The sequence below is a fragment of the Ascidiella aspersa genome, chromosome 3, assembly GCF_963924565.1.
Source record: "Ascidiella aspersa chromosome 3, kaAscAspe10.2, whole genome shotgun sequence".
NCBI classification, from domain to species: domain Eukaryota; kingdom Metazoa; phylum Chordata; class Ascidiacea; order Phlebobranchia; family Ascidiidae; genus Ascidiella; species Ascidiella aspersa.
Window position 1 is genome coordinate 32,797,445 of NC_139449.1, and position 14,034 is coordinate 32,811,478.

Consider the following 14,034-nt stretch of genomic DNA (forward strand, 5'->3'; position numbering starts at 1 on the left):
AAAAATTACTGATTTCACCTTCTAACAGTAATGTGCCTATAGCTAGAATAAAACATATTGCAGATTTTAAACTTTGTTTTAGAAAACGGTTAATCTTGAAATGTCGTACACTTCGCCTAAAGGTCCGATAGATCACAAACATACAAATAACTCTTCTAGATTTAGTCTTTATTTACAAATCGTCTAACCAAAGACAATCTAGTGATTTTGACAATCACTTAGTTCTCAACATTTCAATCAGGATTTCCCTTTCTTAAGTTAGGCCAGATTGAAATATTTGAGCTTAACTAGAGTGCCAAAAAAATAAAAAGCATCGTATTAAAACACCATTTTGTGAGGGATTCAATTGCTCCGGTCTGGATGCAGTCAGATATTGCTCATGGCCAGGTAAATCCGTTAGCTTTTTTGAAAAACTTTCACGTTTAAGTAAATGTCAAATTGAAAATCAGAAATCTGACCAATATGCAGCGAAACAACGACCTGATTGCAACTTAACAAGATTATGGTTTTCACTAACCTTCTATATTAAATGCAGCATGGTTGCTACATGATATTTACGGGTTTGCTGAACTATTGTTGCCTTTCAACAAACAAAAAACCTTCACAGTAACCTTGAGAAACGCCTTGCAAATTTGCTTTTACCTTTGTTAGTTATTCCAATTTTAGCAAAAGTTATATACTTGAAGGTTAATACGTAGTAGGAAGAGTTCACCTTTAAACTAACACTACGCAGACGGCGTACAAGTTTTTTCGGCGCCGTCATTTTGCAGAGCACGTGTTTGTTTACCGACTTTCTGCCCGCTTATTAATTTTCAACCGATTCTCGAAAACCGGAATCGAGTTTTTCTTCAGAGCAGTTTTTAACTGGCACCTATTACACGAAGCGGCGTGGCGATTAATATTTAATTTAGGGAAGAATCCGTTTTTTTTTAGAGATTACAGTGAGTTTGCGTTTTGTCATGTGGCCGCCTGAATCACGTTGTTGTTTGGTTTGATTAGGCAGAAACGTATGCCTTGTTCAGCCAATACCGCAGCGGATTTATTTTTAGCATCTCAACAAGGTATATAATATTATTCTGCAAGCAGTTTGTGAATAAATCGCGAGCGCAATGCCGGGTTTAAAAGTTAAATTATGAGTTCATACCTCGTTTAACAGTTTTCTAGTATATAATGTTTCTTTGGAAAAGACAGAAATGACAGGTGTACCTTTTAGGATGCAATAGACACCAATTTAGTTTAATATTAATGCTTTTTTACATATTAACCTTACCTAGAACAAGATAGCGTTTTTCGAAGAATTTTAAAGGGTTCTAATTACGAATTTCATGTAATATAATTATTGTACAAAATTATTTTATAAGTTAGCTCGTTTTGGATATTACTATTATTTGTTTTGAATAAAAGGATCTACCTTAATCCTAATAGCCAAAAAACAATTTAATGATAAACCAAGAACAAAACGATTTTTCTTTCTGTTTCTTCGGTTTTGTACTTATTTTAGACTGTATTAAGCGTATAGCGTGAAAAAAACAGGTCAAATTTAATGCGCCTGTTAGCTAAACGTTTAATGAATACGAAACAAGAAAAGTATCTGGCATATATTTAAAGGCGACGCACTTCCTTAAATATTTTGCAACTCAATATCAGCCTATATGAATACCCTTGGTTAATAATTTCGCGAAACACCTCCTCGGTCGTTGGCATTTTCACCCTTTAACTTTTCTGTTTTGCATTCAGGTTTTTTTTCCATTCAGTTTTCGGGACAATCGTACAAATAAAAGCAATGAAGCTGTGTATCGTCATCGCACTTGTGTTTGTGTTGAGCGCTTCTGTGGTGCAAGCGAGTCGTTTCGAACACGCGATCCTTAAGGTGCTTCATCACTTGGAAGGAAAACCTCACGAACACCATCATCACCGCCATACACATCGCACAACGCCGCAGCAGGCAGAGCTGCAATACGACACATATGCTGTCGCACCCAAGGTATTGAAACAGCAATTTCTCACCCGATCCGTTTGAAATTAGTGCATTTCTAAGCAAAAAGGTCTACGACAATTAGAGCATCCAAAGGATCAAAAGTCCGAATTTTAGACTTTGAGGTCTCGGACAATGCACTGATTTGACTTAACAATGTGCTTCAAAAGATTAAGTTTAATAATACTTGACCTACCCAAACCCAAACGCTAACCAGCAACCTAACCCAAACAATGTGCATTGAATTAATAATTACATAAACGCTTTAGGCTCCAATACCTAAATTTGTGACGTAACAATCCTATGGTACCATAGAGTAGATGAAAAAATATCTTATGCCTACCCGAGTTTGGGCTTTTTCACCAGCATTCAAATAATATTACATTAACGCACATTATTTGGGTTAGGGTTCGGGTTAGCGTTTGGGTTAGGGTGTGTCAAGTTTTATTAATGCCATCTCACACTTTTTGTAATCTTTTGTGAATGTTCAAAGAATATTTTCAATTTATCTACGCCGGGAGTTTACCTAAAGGTCCAAATTAGTGCATTGCCAGGACCTCAAGGTCTAAAAGTCTAGACTTTTCTGCCATTGAATGCCCTAATTGTCGTAGACCTTTTTGCTTAGAAATGCACTTATTTCTAACGGATCGGGTGAATTTCTTATTTATTTATCCGACGTTTCGACCTCCTATGCGGGATTTCTCTCTTATGCGTTTTTCTGTTTCTCAACCTATGGTTCGCGACCCAAAATTGTATCGCCGTTTGATTTGGTTGGGTCGCCGACTAAAGTAGTTTTATATGGTTAGATTTATTGAGATTAGTTCTCGGCAAGATTCAACAAAATTTACAAAAATTTGCCGTAGAAATACAATGGAACGACCCATCTTTAATAAAATTTGCTTTATTAATGCCACTGTCTTATCTTTTCTTTGTGCGCTTTAAGCTTGAAAAAAAGTTCAGTGAAGATAATTTGATCGCCAATGCAATATTTACGCTTAGAGTTTTTGGGTAGCCCCGAAAAAGGGTTATGTAACACTGCTATTCAACAGTGTTGCCAAATACACCACAGTGGATAAATATATAAGAAATGGCGAAAGATCATACAGTAGGTCTAAATATATACCTGCCTGGAAGCAGCAGCATGTTTTATATTACTATAGTCGTCGGTTATTTTATTTTTATGTGTCGAGTGCTATATAGTTTACAGGGAATTACTATATTGGTATCTGCAGGTGTTTTAATCCGTGGTCCATGGAACTCCTTCGAGGACATGAGCATACTTTTTTAAGAGTTGTTTTTCATATGATTTTAGAAACCTTTCGTGTAACTGCGTAGCGTATATTTTTATGAAATGTGAGCAAGGGGCACAAATTGCTGTGAGTTTATTGTAGCCACCAATCATAAAAGGGTTAAAAACCACTGCTATAGAGCAAATAGGAGAAATTAGTTAAGAAAACGTTTTGAGAAAAAATATATCTTTTTTTTGTTTTTTTTTTATTTTTATCACAGGTTTAAAATGATATATTCGTAAAAACAGTTACATAAATCAGCTAATAACGACAGCTACAAAGTGAAAAACAATCTCCTTAAGTTATTTGCCTTTGTTGTTATCTGCCGTCACCAAACATTTACGATGACCACGCAATAAAGATCAAAATAATTTAACGATAGCATTTTGATCAAACATTTATAAGAGCGTGTCCAGTTACATAAAACCGAAGCGTGTACTGTTTGCATTTTTGAAACGCCGAAATAATCGCGTGTTTGTCACGTCATAACGAGGCTACTGCGGTCGCTTTATTGCTGGTAAAGCACAACTTGGGTAAACCATTAAATCACGCCTGACTTTTGTTGCTTCAGCGGCCTTGCTTGTCGATGGCTTTCCCAGAAATCGGCGACTTGCGTGACGTCAGTCGACGTCTGGATTATGGAATATTAAATTTACGACTGTTTTTTTTGTATTTTTACTGGAAGTATGGTGCTAAAAAAGCAATGGTATTTCAGCATCGTGATTCACGCATTTTATTGCGCAAATCATAAAAGTACACACAAAATGCAAATGAACCTCGTTTTTACCAACTGCGCTAAGCCCCATAATTCGATTCCAAATCAAAAAAGAAGAGCATAAAGTTTATAGTTTACTTTTTATATTAGAGGGTTCCATTGCAGTAGCTCCATAATACGATAACTGACAAATAACTCTTTATTTGTCACTACAAATGCGAACATAGTAGTGAAGCATCTAGTCAGTTGACCCTGAGGGTATAAGAAGTAACGAAGTATATATACTATGTAAAATAATATACATATTATAGGCTCAGTTCTAATTTTAACTTAGAAATATTTTTCAGGTCCAAACAACCAGCGGTTTACTCACCGGAGCTGCTTTGATGGATTCCCACGCTTTCTTTAGCATTCCGTACGCTCAACCACCAGTGGGCGAAAAGAGGTTGGTTTTAAAGGGATGCAGAGTCGGTTAAAAACAACACGAGTATGAATCTGGTCGCAAAATTAAACCCGAGTCCATTTACGAGTCCGACTTATGCTAAATGGATTCCGAGTCCGGCTCCGACAGCTTGTATTTCACCCATTTACGTACGGCAACTAAAATAAGGTGGATATTCATCAACCAATAATCATATGGGGTCAAATAAGTTATCAATACACAATGAGTGGTTGGAAATATTCCATATACTATTTTAGACCTAACAGTTTGAAACCTATAAATTTTGAATTTGGTATGCGCATCGGCACGTCGGATTCGGAACCCAGGTAAGACTCCACAGCCCTAGCTTAAAATGTAGTTTTTTACCCAAAACAAATAACCTATTGACCTATTTCCCTTTACGAAGCTATATCCAAACTACACACTATAAGCAGTATAACATATGCACATAATATAGTGTAAAAATACCTAATTTTAGATTTACGCGACCATTACCCTTGGACAGCAGCTCATCAAGTAAGGAACTTGACGTTTCCATTAAACAACAAATCGAGTGCTACCAACATATTGACTTCTCTTCACCACTGGACAACGTAGGTTCAACGTCGTGACTGCAATTTTAACTTAGCACTGATGACAGCTCGGTCGAATGAGCATTATATGACCGATCGTACCAATAAGGCTACTATATTATACACCATAGTATACACCATATAGAGAATAATAGTTGGAGGTTGTAGTAAGACGTAATAAGAATATCAAAGCCCATACAGAAGGAGGTATCATTTTAAACGTTTCGAATAACTCGTTATTCATTTTCAACAACTTCAACATACACACTAGGTATATATTAATGTTCTTTGGCGGTATAACGCTTAGAGCTTACACTACAGACACTTTAGAAATGTTACACCACAATATAACGTTTTCCTGAAAAAGGAAAATACTTTTTAAATGTAATGAAATCAAATTTAGCAATATATTTGCATAAATTAGAAATCCGAACGCGTTCCGCGCATACATTGGAAATCTTATAAATTGTGTAAAAAGAATTGAATTTAAAATTAATTTTGTGTGCGTCGTTCTTCCGCTTAAGCGCTTTGTTTAGTGTGATCATGTTGGGACAAATTGTAATTTGCAAAAATACCCAAATCCAAGTCATTAGTTAGGCTACCCAAGTCAAGTCATAGTCCAAGTCATAATCATAGTAAGTAAAGTAATTGGCATCAAAAGTTGTTTTAAATTAGTAAATTCATTCCATATCAACATACTACGCGTAGCAAACATCAAAAATGAAAAAAAATAACAAGAATGTTTTTATAATTAAAATTAGAGGGAAAAACAACTTTTACGGAAAACATTTAAAATGTTACACTTGAGATTAATGTTTTTCTAAATGACTCAATTCCAAATAATTATTTTGTCCAAAAGACGTCAATCAAGTCAAGTCATTTGAAAACACCCCATAATTATAATTAAGTCATTAGGCCTATACATAAATTAAGTCATTAGGCCTATACAATACTAACTTTTTGTCAGAAATCACATCTATTATTATACCTAGAATTCAGCTGACCAACTTTTGTCTTTTAGTACACAGAAGACTGCCTTGTTCTCAATGTCCACGTTCCAAAGCACTTGAACCTTACCGACTCTGAGACGCCACCCAGCGAGCAAGATTTGCCGGTTATAATTTTTTTCCACGGGGGCGGTTTTATGACCGGCTCTGGTAACCATCCGGTTCTCGACGGACGCATTTTAAGCAGTCTTACCAACACTGTGGTGGTAACGGCAAACTACAGACTAGGTACGCATTCTGTGGTTAATCGCTAAAATGTTTTTGTAAATCAGCATCAGTCAAAAATTGAAAAACTGTTATAACAAAAACGTAGTTGGTCAATTTAAAGACGAAAACGTGCATCAAGAAGTATAAAAAACCTATAGTTTCGGTAAGCGCATGTCTAACTTTTTAACTGCTGTATTCGGTAAAAATATATTTCAAAATTGACTTGTGAAACACACAAAATTTTAGCTAAAGTTTCGCCAAACCATAATCCTCCTTTTTTGTCAACGCTGTGGCCTACCTACAAAGCCAATAGCAAAAAGCAAATGGGTTAAATTTCTTAAAAATGGGACCTCATAGTTCCTCAGTATAACTTGTTTAAAAACGAAAAGCACCAAACCTCCAAAATATGATTTCGACTTTTATCCGAGTAAAGCACATGAAATGAAACTTTGTTAAGAGTTGTCGGATTTTATTTTAAGGTGCCTTGGGCTTTATTACTTACGAAGAGGAGACTGGTGAATTGGTGAAGGGGAATCAGGGATTCAAAGACCAGCAGTTGGTGCTAAAGTGGGTCCAGGACAACATAGGAAGATTCGGAGGAGATAAAACAAAGGTGACACGAAAAGGCTGTCTTTTTGTGTAGGTTTCGGTTTCGATATGCAACCTCAATTGTAAATCGTTGTTAAGTTGTTTTTTTGTTGTTTCGTGTGAGCCAAGGTGTTTCCAGTTGGGTTCTCAGTTTGCAACTTTTATATTCTCATTGTTGTTTGGTTACAAGACGGAAAATTGACTACTACTATAATAGCCCGGTTCACAGCCCTACTAAAAATAGACAGCATCTCCCTTTCTATGTGCTATTGCAAAAAATTGCTAAAATAAGGAGGTCATATTTACAGCTTCTTATGGCCTCACAAGTTGGACTGTTATTTATAACAGTCCAATTTCAGCGAATATCAGACAAACTCTAGCAAAAAGGACAAGTATAGAATACTTGCTTTTAAACCAGGACCTGAAGAAACCCCAAAAGTGCAAATGATTCGCTTTTTAACCTAACTGGAAAAGTGTAAAGAAATGTTTTTTTGAACCTGAATAGAAAAGTGCAAGATTTCTTATTTACCAAAGACCCTATGATAACACTAAAACGTTCGTAAAATCGCACAAAAATCGTACAAGCAACTTATAAATGTAAAACTGTTTATGTTTTTATTTTAGGTAACTGTTTCAGGCCAAAGCGCCGGCGCCCAGTCTGTCATGTTCCATCTTATCTCGGCCGAGAGCAAGCCTCTGTTTAACAACGCTATCCTGATGAGCATTCCTGCCCTGTTTAAGTACCAGTCGCTGGAGGAGTCTCAGCATATCACCAGGCTCTTCATGAACGTGACGAACTGCACGGATGGCGGCGTTGCATGTCTCAGGTATTGTAGACTGCGTTTTACTGTTTAGCCAACATTAGCCGCAATTTAAACCTAAAACGACTAATGTTTTTAATATTATATTTAAAAACATTTATTATTAAAACATCTCATAATAGCTACTTGAACATAAAGCGTACTATTATGTGTTACGGTTTGGCTTTTAAACTAGGAAAAATGTGTTGAAGTCATTGATTCAAACATATACAGCCCAAAAGTCAAGTTATTTAACTAATTACATATTCGCCTATATTAACAAAATATGCTAAATTGTTGTGCTCGGAACAAATATATCAAGCCAAGTTTCAAGGCGTATTACTCGAAACAAGGTGAAACACCACATGAACTACGTCGGTCGTTTCCAAAAGCTTGATCGTCTCACCAATAAAATACTTATCTGATAGAGATAGTTACATTCTTACAGCATAATTGAAACTTCTGTTTATAGTCTTATTCAGGGGTCACTAATTTTTATTTTTATTTATAAAGGGTTGGATCATTGAAAGGTCTGACGATCGTGCGCCGGATATAAGTTCAAAATTTTATCAAAAATAGTTTGGAATTGCACCAGACTACATTTTAACTGTGCTTTATCTTCATTAAAAAAATATGCAGCGGGTCGGTAGAATTAACTTTGCGTGCCGCATCAGGCCCGCGGGCTGTAATTTAGTGACCTCTGAACTAAACGCGCCCAAAAAAAAAATTCAGCGACTTTCCTCAATACAATATCCTTGTAGTTAGTACAAAAAAACAGAAACGCCCACCACAATTTAAGAGAACTTTCAATTAAAGTTTCTCCAATTTTGCAGGAAATATCCCTATATACCTCAAGGCAATATACCCTCAAAGCTTTCTTTTCCTCAAAGCAATATGCCTAAAGTATACCATAGTCAGCCAAACGCCCAACACAAATCAAGTTAACTTTCAATTAAAACTTCTCCAATTTTGCAGGAAGGTGGAGCCCCAGAAGCTTGTAAGAGCTTCCTACAAACTCGCAGTTTACTACCTCGCCACCAATGACGTGGCAGGGATCGCAGAACCGATGAGGGTCATCCTGGATGGGGAGGAGTTTACCAAAGACCCGATGCTGGTCTTCAAAGATGGTGGTTGGCACAACGACAAGCAAGTGATCATGGGCACCGTTAAATCAGAGATCTACATGCCTGAATTTCTTCCCATACGCGTTTCGGAGCGCCTTTTCACGGTATGGTTTAACTACTTGGCTTGCGAGGCCGTTCTCAAAATGAGCATCGCAGGAATGTCAAAGCCTATTATAGACCTAACAGCTATCATTTTGGATGTTTGGAATATCTCTCTATATTTTCAACCTATAGTCAAAATGCTACCTATATAGGCCTACTACTATATATGATTTGGTATTATTATTACGTCTAACTAAAACCTCCAATCTTTGTGCTACAAAAATAACATAATTGCTTGTTTTTTTGTTTTTAAATGGGCAAAAATAAGGTCTAATGGCCAAAATATAGGGTAAAAAAATGGGATTAACGTTTTCGAAAGAAGAAATGGTGTGAATAAGATAGTCAGAAAAAATTGAGGTAAAAAAGAAAAGCGTGGCGATTTCTGAATAATACGCGTAAATTGCAGTAAAACAAACTCCGACACATCACTTTAAATTCCAGGGTCTTGTGGAATTCGCCTTCGGGCCCGAAGTTGTCGACGACGTGGTCGAATTGTACAAGGAACACGTTACGGGATCAGGACTCACAAAGGACTATATCGACGCCTTAACTCATGCCGTGTCGGACAGCTTCTTCAACTGTCCCAGTAGGGCGATGGCGAGGTAGGAGTCAGTAGGAATTGAAATTTCTGCAATTCTTTTTTTGCAAACCAATATAATTTACTGGTGAGAGATTTTTTGAAATTCTTGTTACTTCGTTAGAAGTAGCGACGCTAAAAATTGATACTGCATTTTGATTTGTTTAAGGAAAATTTGGATCACAAACTTGAACTAGGCTCCACAGTTTTCAAAAAAGCCCTACAACCCAAACTAAAATGAATTTCGTATATTTTGGGGTTTTTTAAGGACCACGTACGAGAATAACGAGGCAATTTAAAAAAGGAAAGGGTTTATTATATAGCAGCAATATCCAAACTTTCGCAAAATAAGTGCAATTACGAAAGCAAACTGGTACACAGAAGACATTAAGCATTTATCACGCAACATAGCTAAAAGACACGTTTTTATAAATGCAATATTGTAACAGTAGTTGGGAAGATCCATTTCAAAACTATACGAAATATTGGATATTTTTCTATTTATTTTCTACCATAAATGCCTAAGATTCTAACGGCACAACTGACATACACAAAACTTAGTGTTACTACTAATTCTACTAAGCATTTGCACCGAAACATTCCTATATTCAGCAGACTTATAACAATCCATATTCATAGGTTCGCTTCCCACACAGCTGGAAAGCAGATTTACTTCTACTCGTTCGACAAAGGTCCGGACGGCGAGACTTGTGAGGATTCGGACGTGGGCCTGTGTAATGTTGCCGGACACTCGACCGACAACATGTATCTCTTCAGGACGTTCGACGCCGAAAAGTAAGTTCAAACATGGATTTTTTTAGTAATTTCAGGGTTCTTCGGGCATCCGACTCATTTAATTTTAATTTTTAAAGTCAGTGCAAAAAAAGAGGAAATATTCTTATGGTCACTGAAGTCAACATAATTTCGGCATGAATCAGAATTTGTCGAAAATATAATCTAAAGTTAAACTGAAACAACATACGTGAAAACTACAAATCACTTTTAAACATAGGCCTACACAAGACGCCTTAAGAAAGTCACCGAAATCAATCAGCCTGATGATCAGGAATATAGTTCTCCCCTCTGAGCCTGTGTAGCTCAGTAGGTAGCGTGACGGTCCTGGTAATAGCCCGAGGTCGTGGGTTCGATCCTCGTCGCAAACTAGTTGTTTTTATAGCCTGGCCTGGCTTGCATTATAAACCCGATTAGCCTGGCTGATTGTGTTAAGCCTTTCCGAAGGCTTTCGGTATACTATTTATAACGGGTTTCGTTGTCGTTGGCCAGTACGACTCAAGAGCTTGATCACAGAATCCACATTGGTTATATGTATGCTTCAAGTACTTTTAACACGTATTAAACAAAATATCGTTATTTCAGAAAAAAATCTGGAGTTGAGCCCCGGATCTAAGGATTGCTGGACAGTGGCGCTAACCACTTAGCTAACGCGCCCGGCTTGTTAAATAATGAAAAGTTGGGTATAATTAGTACGATCCATAAATACCATTAACGTCATTGTTTTTTCACATTCAAGTTACACGGCAACCGAGGGCGACGTGTCAGTTGCCGACCAGCTGAGCTACTATTACGTCAACTTCGCCGCTAGTGGGAACCCGTCAGAAGCCTACGTCACAACCCTGGGGGACTTCCCCGAATGGCCGGTTTACACAGATATGCCGCAAGCATTGGCAAGGGTAATACTTTAATACGGGATGAGTAGTGCATCACTCGAGTTAGCTTATGCGCCCTAGGTTAACGTTAAAAGTTAAACCTAAAAAATAGGAATGAATAAATATAAAAAAAATCGAACCAGCAGTTGTTAAAACGAGATAAACTAAAAGTGAATTTCGTAGCTTGCATCTCAAATTTATTAAAATTGCTCTTCTGCAGTTATTTTAACGAAAGCGTCTAAACTAATTTGTAAGGCAAAGAAACTTAATACGACAAGTCTAATGGACAGTTATATATGTAATGCTTGTATAGGCGTAACCTAGTAGCCTACGAAGTAAAGACAAAGATAGAATATAGATTTTTGGTGAAGAAGCTATTTGAATTTTTCGAATGTGTGTCGAACCAGTTTACTACATTGATTTGAACCTTGTGGGAATTAGTGAATTCAGTACCAGTAAGTAATATTTGTTCCTTGCCAGGAAAACGGCCCAAACCTGGTGCATCGCATGGTTGACAGTTTGGCCGCCGATCCGTGGACCAACATCAAGTTTGACCACCCAGGACCTGAAATGGACTCCGACCACCTTCGAGAGGTCTGCGACTATTGGGACAGCACCGGTGTCTACGTAGAAATGACACCGCCAGTTGACAGCACGACCGCGATGACGTCACCGGAATACAACACGTCAGAAGTGACGTCACCGGAATACAACACGTCAGAAGTGACGTCACCGGAATACAACACGTCAGAAGTGACGTCACCCGAAGTCACCCCGTCAGCAGAGACGTCGCCGGATGACGTCATGACCTCGACGGAAGACACGACAGTGAGCACCTTGGGTAACGTGGAGACGACGACCACAACTGGAAAGGGAACGGCGATTTCTGGATCATCTTTTATTGCATTTTCGCTCTCGCTTTTGTCGCTTTTATTCGCTTGCCGACTTGTTTAGTTCTTTGTGACGATATCCGATGCTTCTACTTACCATACCGGAATCATAACTATTGCAAAATCCAATATTTTTTGTGCAAAAAGTACCGCTGTCCGATCCAATACGTTAAATTAACAAAATAGATAAGTTCGAGACTCGCAAAGGCCATGCTTAACATACTGCAGTATTTTGCCATACTATTAGAAACCAGTTAGCTTTAGCATAATCAAGTAGTTTTTTTTTGTTTTACTACTTCCGGTAATAAAATGCTAAGTTAGGTTGATATTCACTACCACAATATTTTCGGACGAGTACCAATCTTGGAACCTGGTGCAAAGCATATTTACAAAACTTAATTTAAAATTCTTTACTCTGTTTTAGGAGAGCCCTAGATAGCACGTCAAATAATATGTTATGCTTTCTTTTGCAATTCGGTCAACGCAAATGTTACGGCTCGCTGTGACAAGTGAAAAATTTCTGTATTTACTCAATGAATTTCATCAGCTTTGTGGTAAAGACGCGATGGAAATATCTTTTGACCGTCCAATAAAGTTGGCTTTATTACAAATATGATGATGTATTTGATTTTGAATAAAGTCAATTCAGTGTAACAAAATTTATTATAAAATTAAAGACTAGCAATCTAGCATGTATTGTATACCTTCCCTTAACTCAGGGGTTCTTAAATTTTTTTTACCGCGGACCCCTAAAATTTTCTTTCATCTCGCGTGGACCAATGAAGGAAAAAAAAATTAAAAAATGACGTCATAAATTGACGTCACAGTACAAATAGACTTTATAAATTTGCTGATTTTGGTCCAAAATGGTGAAAGTGAAATGGAGTCTAAATACATTCAGTGCAAAACCGTTTTATTTTTAATTAATTTGATTTCTTTAATATATTGATTACTTCTTAAATAAACACTAATATTTCAATTAGACCTTCATGGACCCCCTAAAACTAGTTCACGGACCCCCAAGGGATCCATGGACCCCAATTTAAGAACCCCTGCCTTAACTTGGGATTTCTATCATGAAATTAACAAACTATCTGATAGAAAAACGGCAGAACAGCTCACACATCAGACGTGTTGCATTACTGAGCAATAATATATTGCCAGATTGGAAAACATTGTTGAGGCGACACAATAACATAATTGAGGAATGGCGGATGCATGAAATCAAAGGTTACATGTCGATGTACCACATAGTGCCCGTTTATACATAAGGACGGTAGATGAGAGTTGGAAAATTGCCCTTCAAAGAAATTATACAGTAAGCGTTGATGGGCGATTGAGGGAAACAAAGTAGCAAAGTGTTGATCTTACAGAATTTGTAACTTATACACTATACTATACACACAACCTTTCTAAAAAGCTTTTCGGGCAGATGCATATTTGGTAGAGGAAACTCGTTATCAATTGGTTGTCTTTCGTCAATATCAAATGTAGACAAAACGGCAAAGTGCATTTTTATAGCCATTTATGGGTAGTTCTGTGAAACCGGGTTTAAGAACTGTATAAAATGAAGAAAATCATCTGGTATTCTTCAGCAATGACAATGATATAAAACTAAATTTGTGTCATTCGTAACGTAGTTGTTAGTTTGCCTTATTAACACCAAGCCCAGAAAGGCTATTTTAAACACTATTTGTATAAACCATAGCGGCTGACGAGCAGTTGAACGACGGCATGCGATGCATGCCAATTACATAAATGCGAGAAACGATAATTTTGGCAAAATAAATAAACCATGGCCGAGGATTTAAAACATAGTCTTTGGAACACGTAAAAAGCAAAACGCCCATAAACTCCAAGCACTCCAAAAATGCACAAAATTTAGGGTTATTTAGTTCACGCTCTCCAAAATAGCGGGAATACCGCCTTACACGTCCCCTTAGGCACACAACACTAATTAAAAAAAAATTGAAAGGGCAATGGCCAGCTTACAGCACTTACGTTACATAACCGGTCGCACAAATATTGTTAGTAACATTACGCCGGCACTATTAATTATTCACCAATTTCAAACCACGA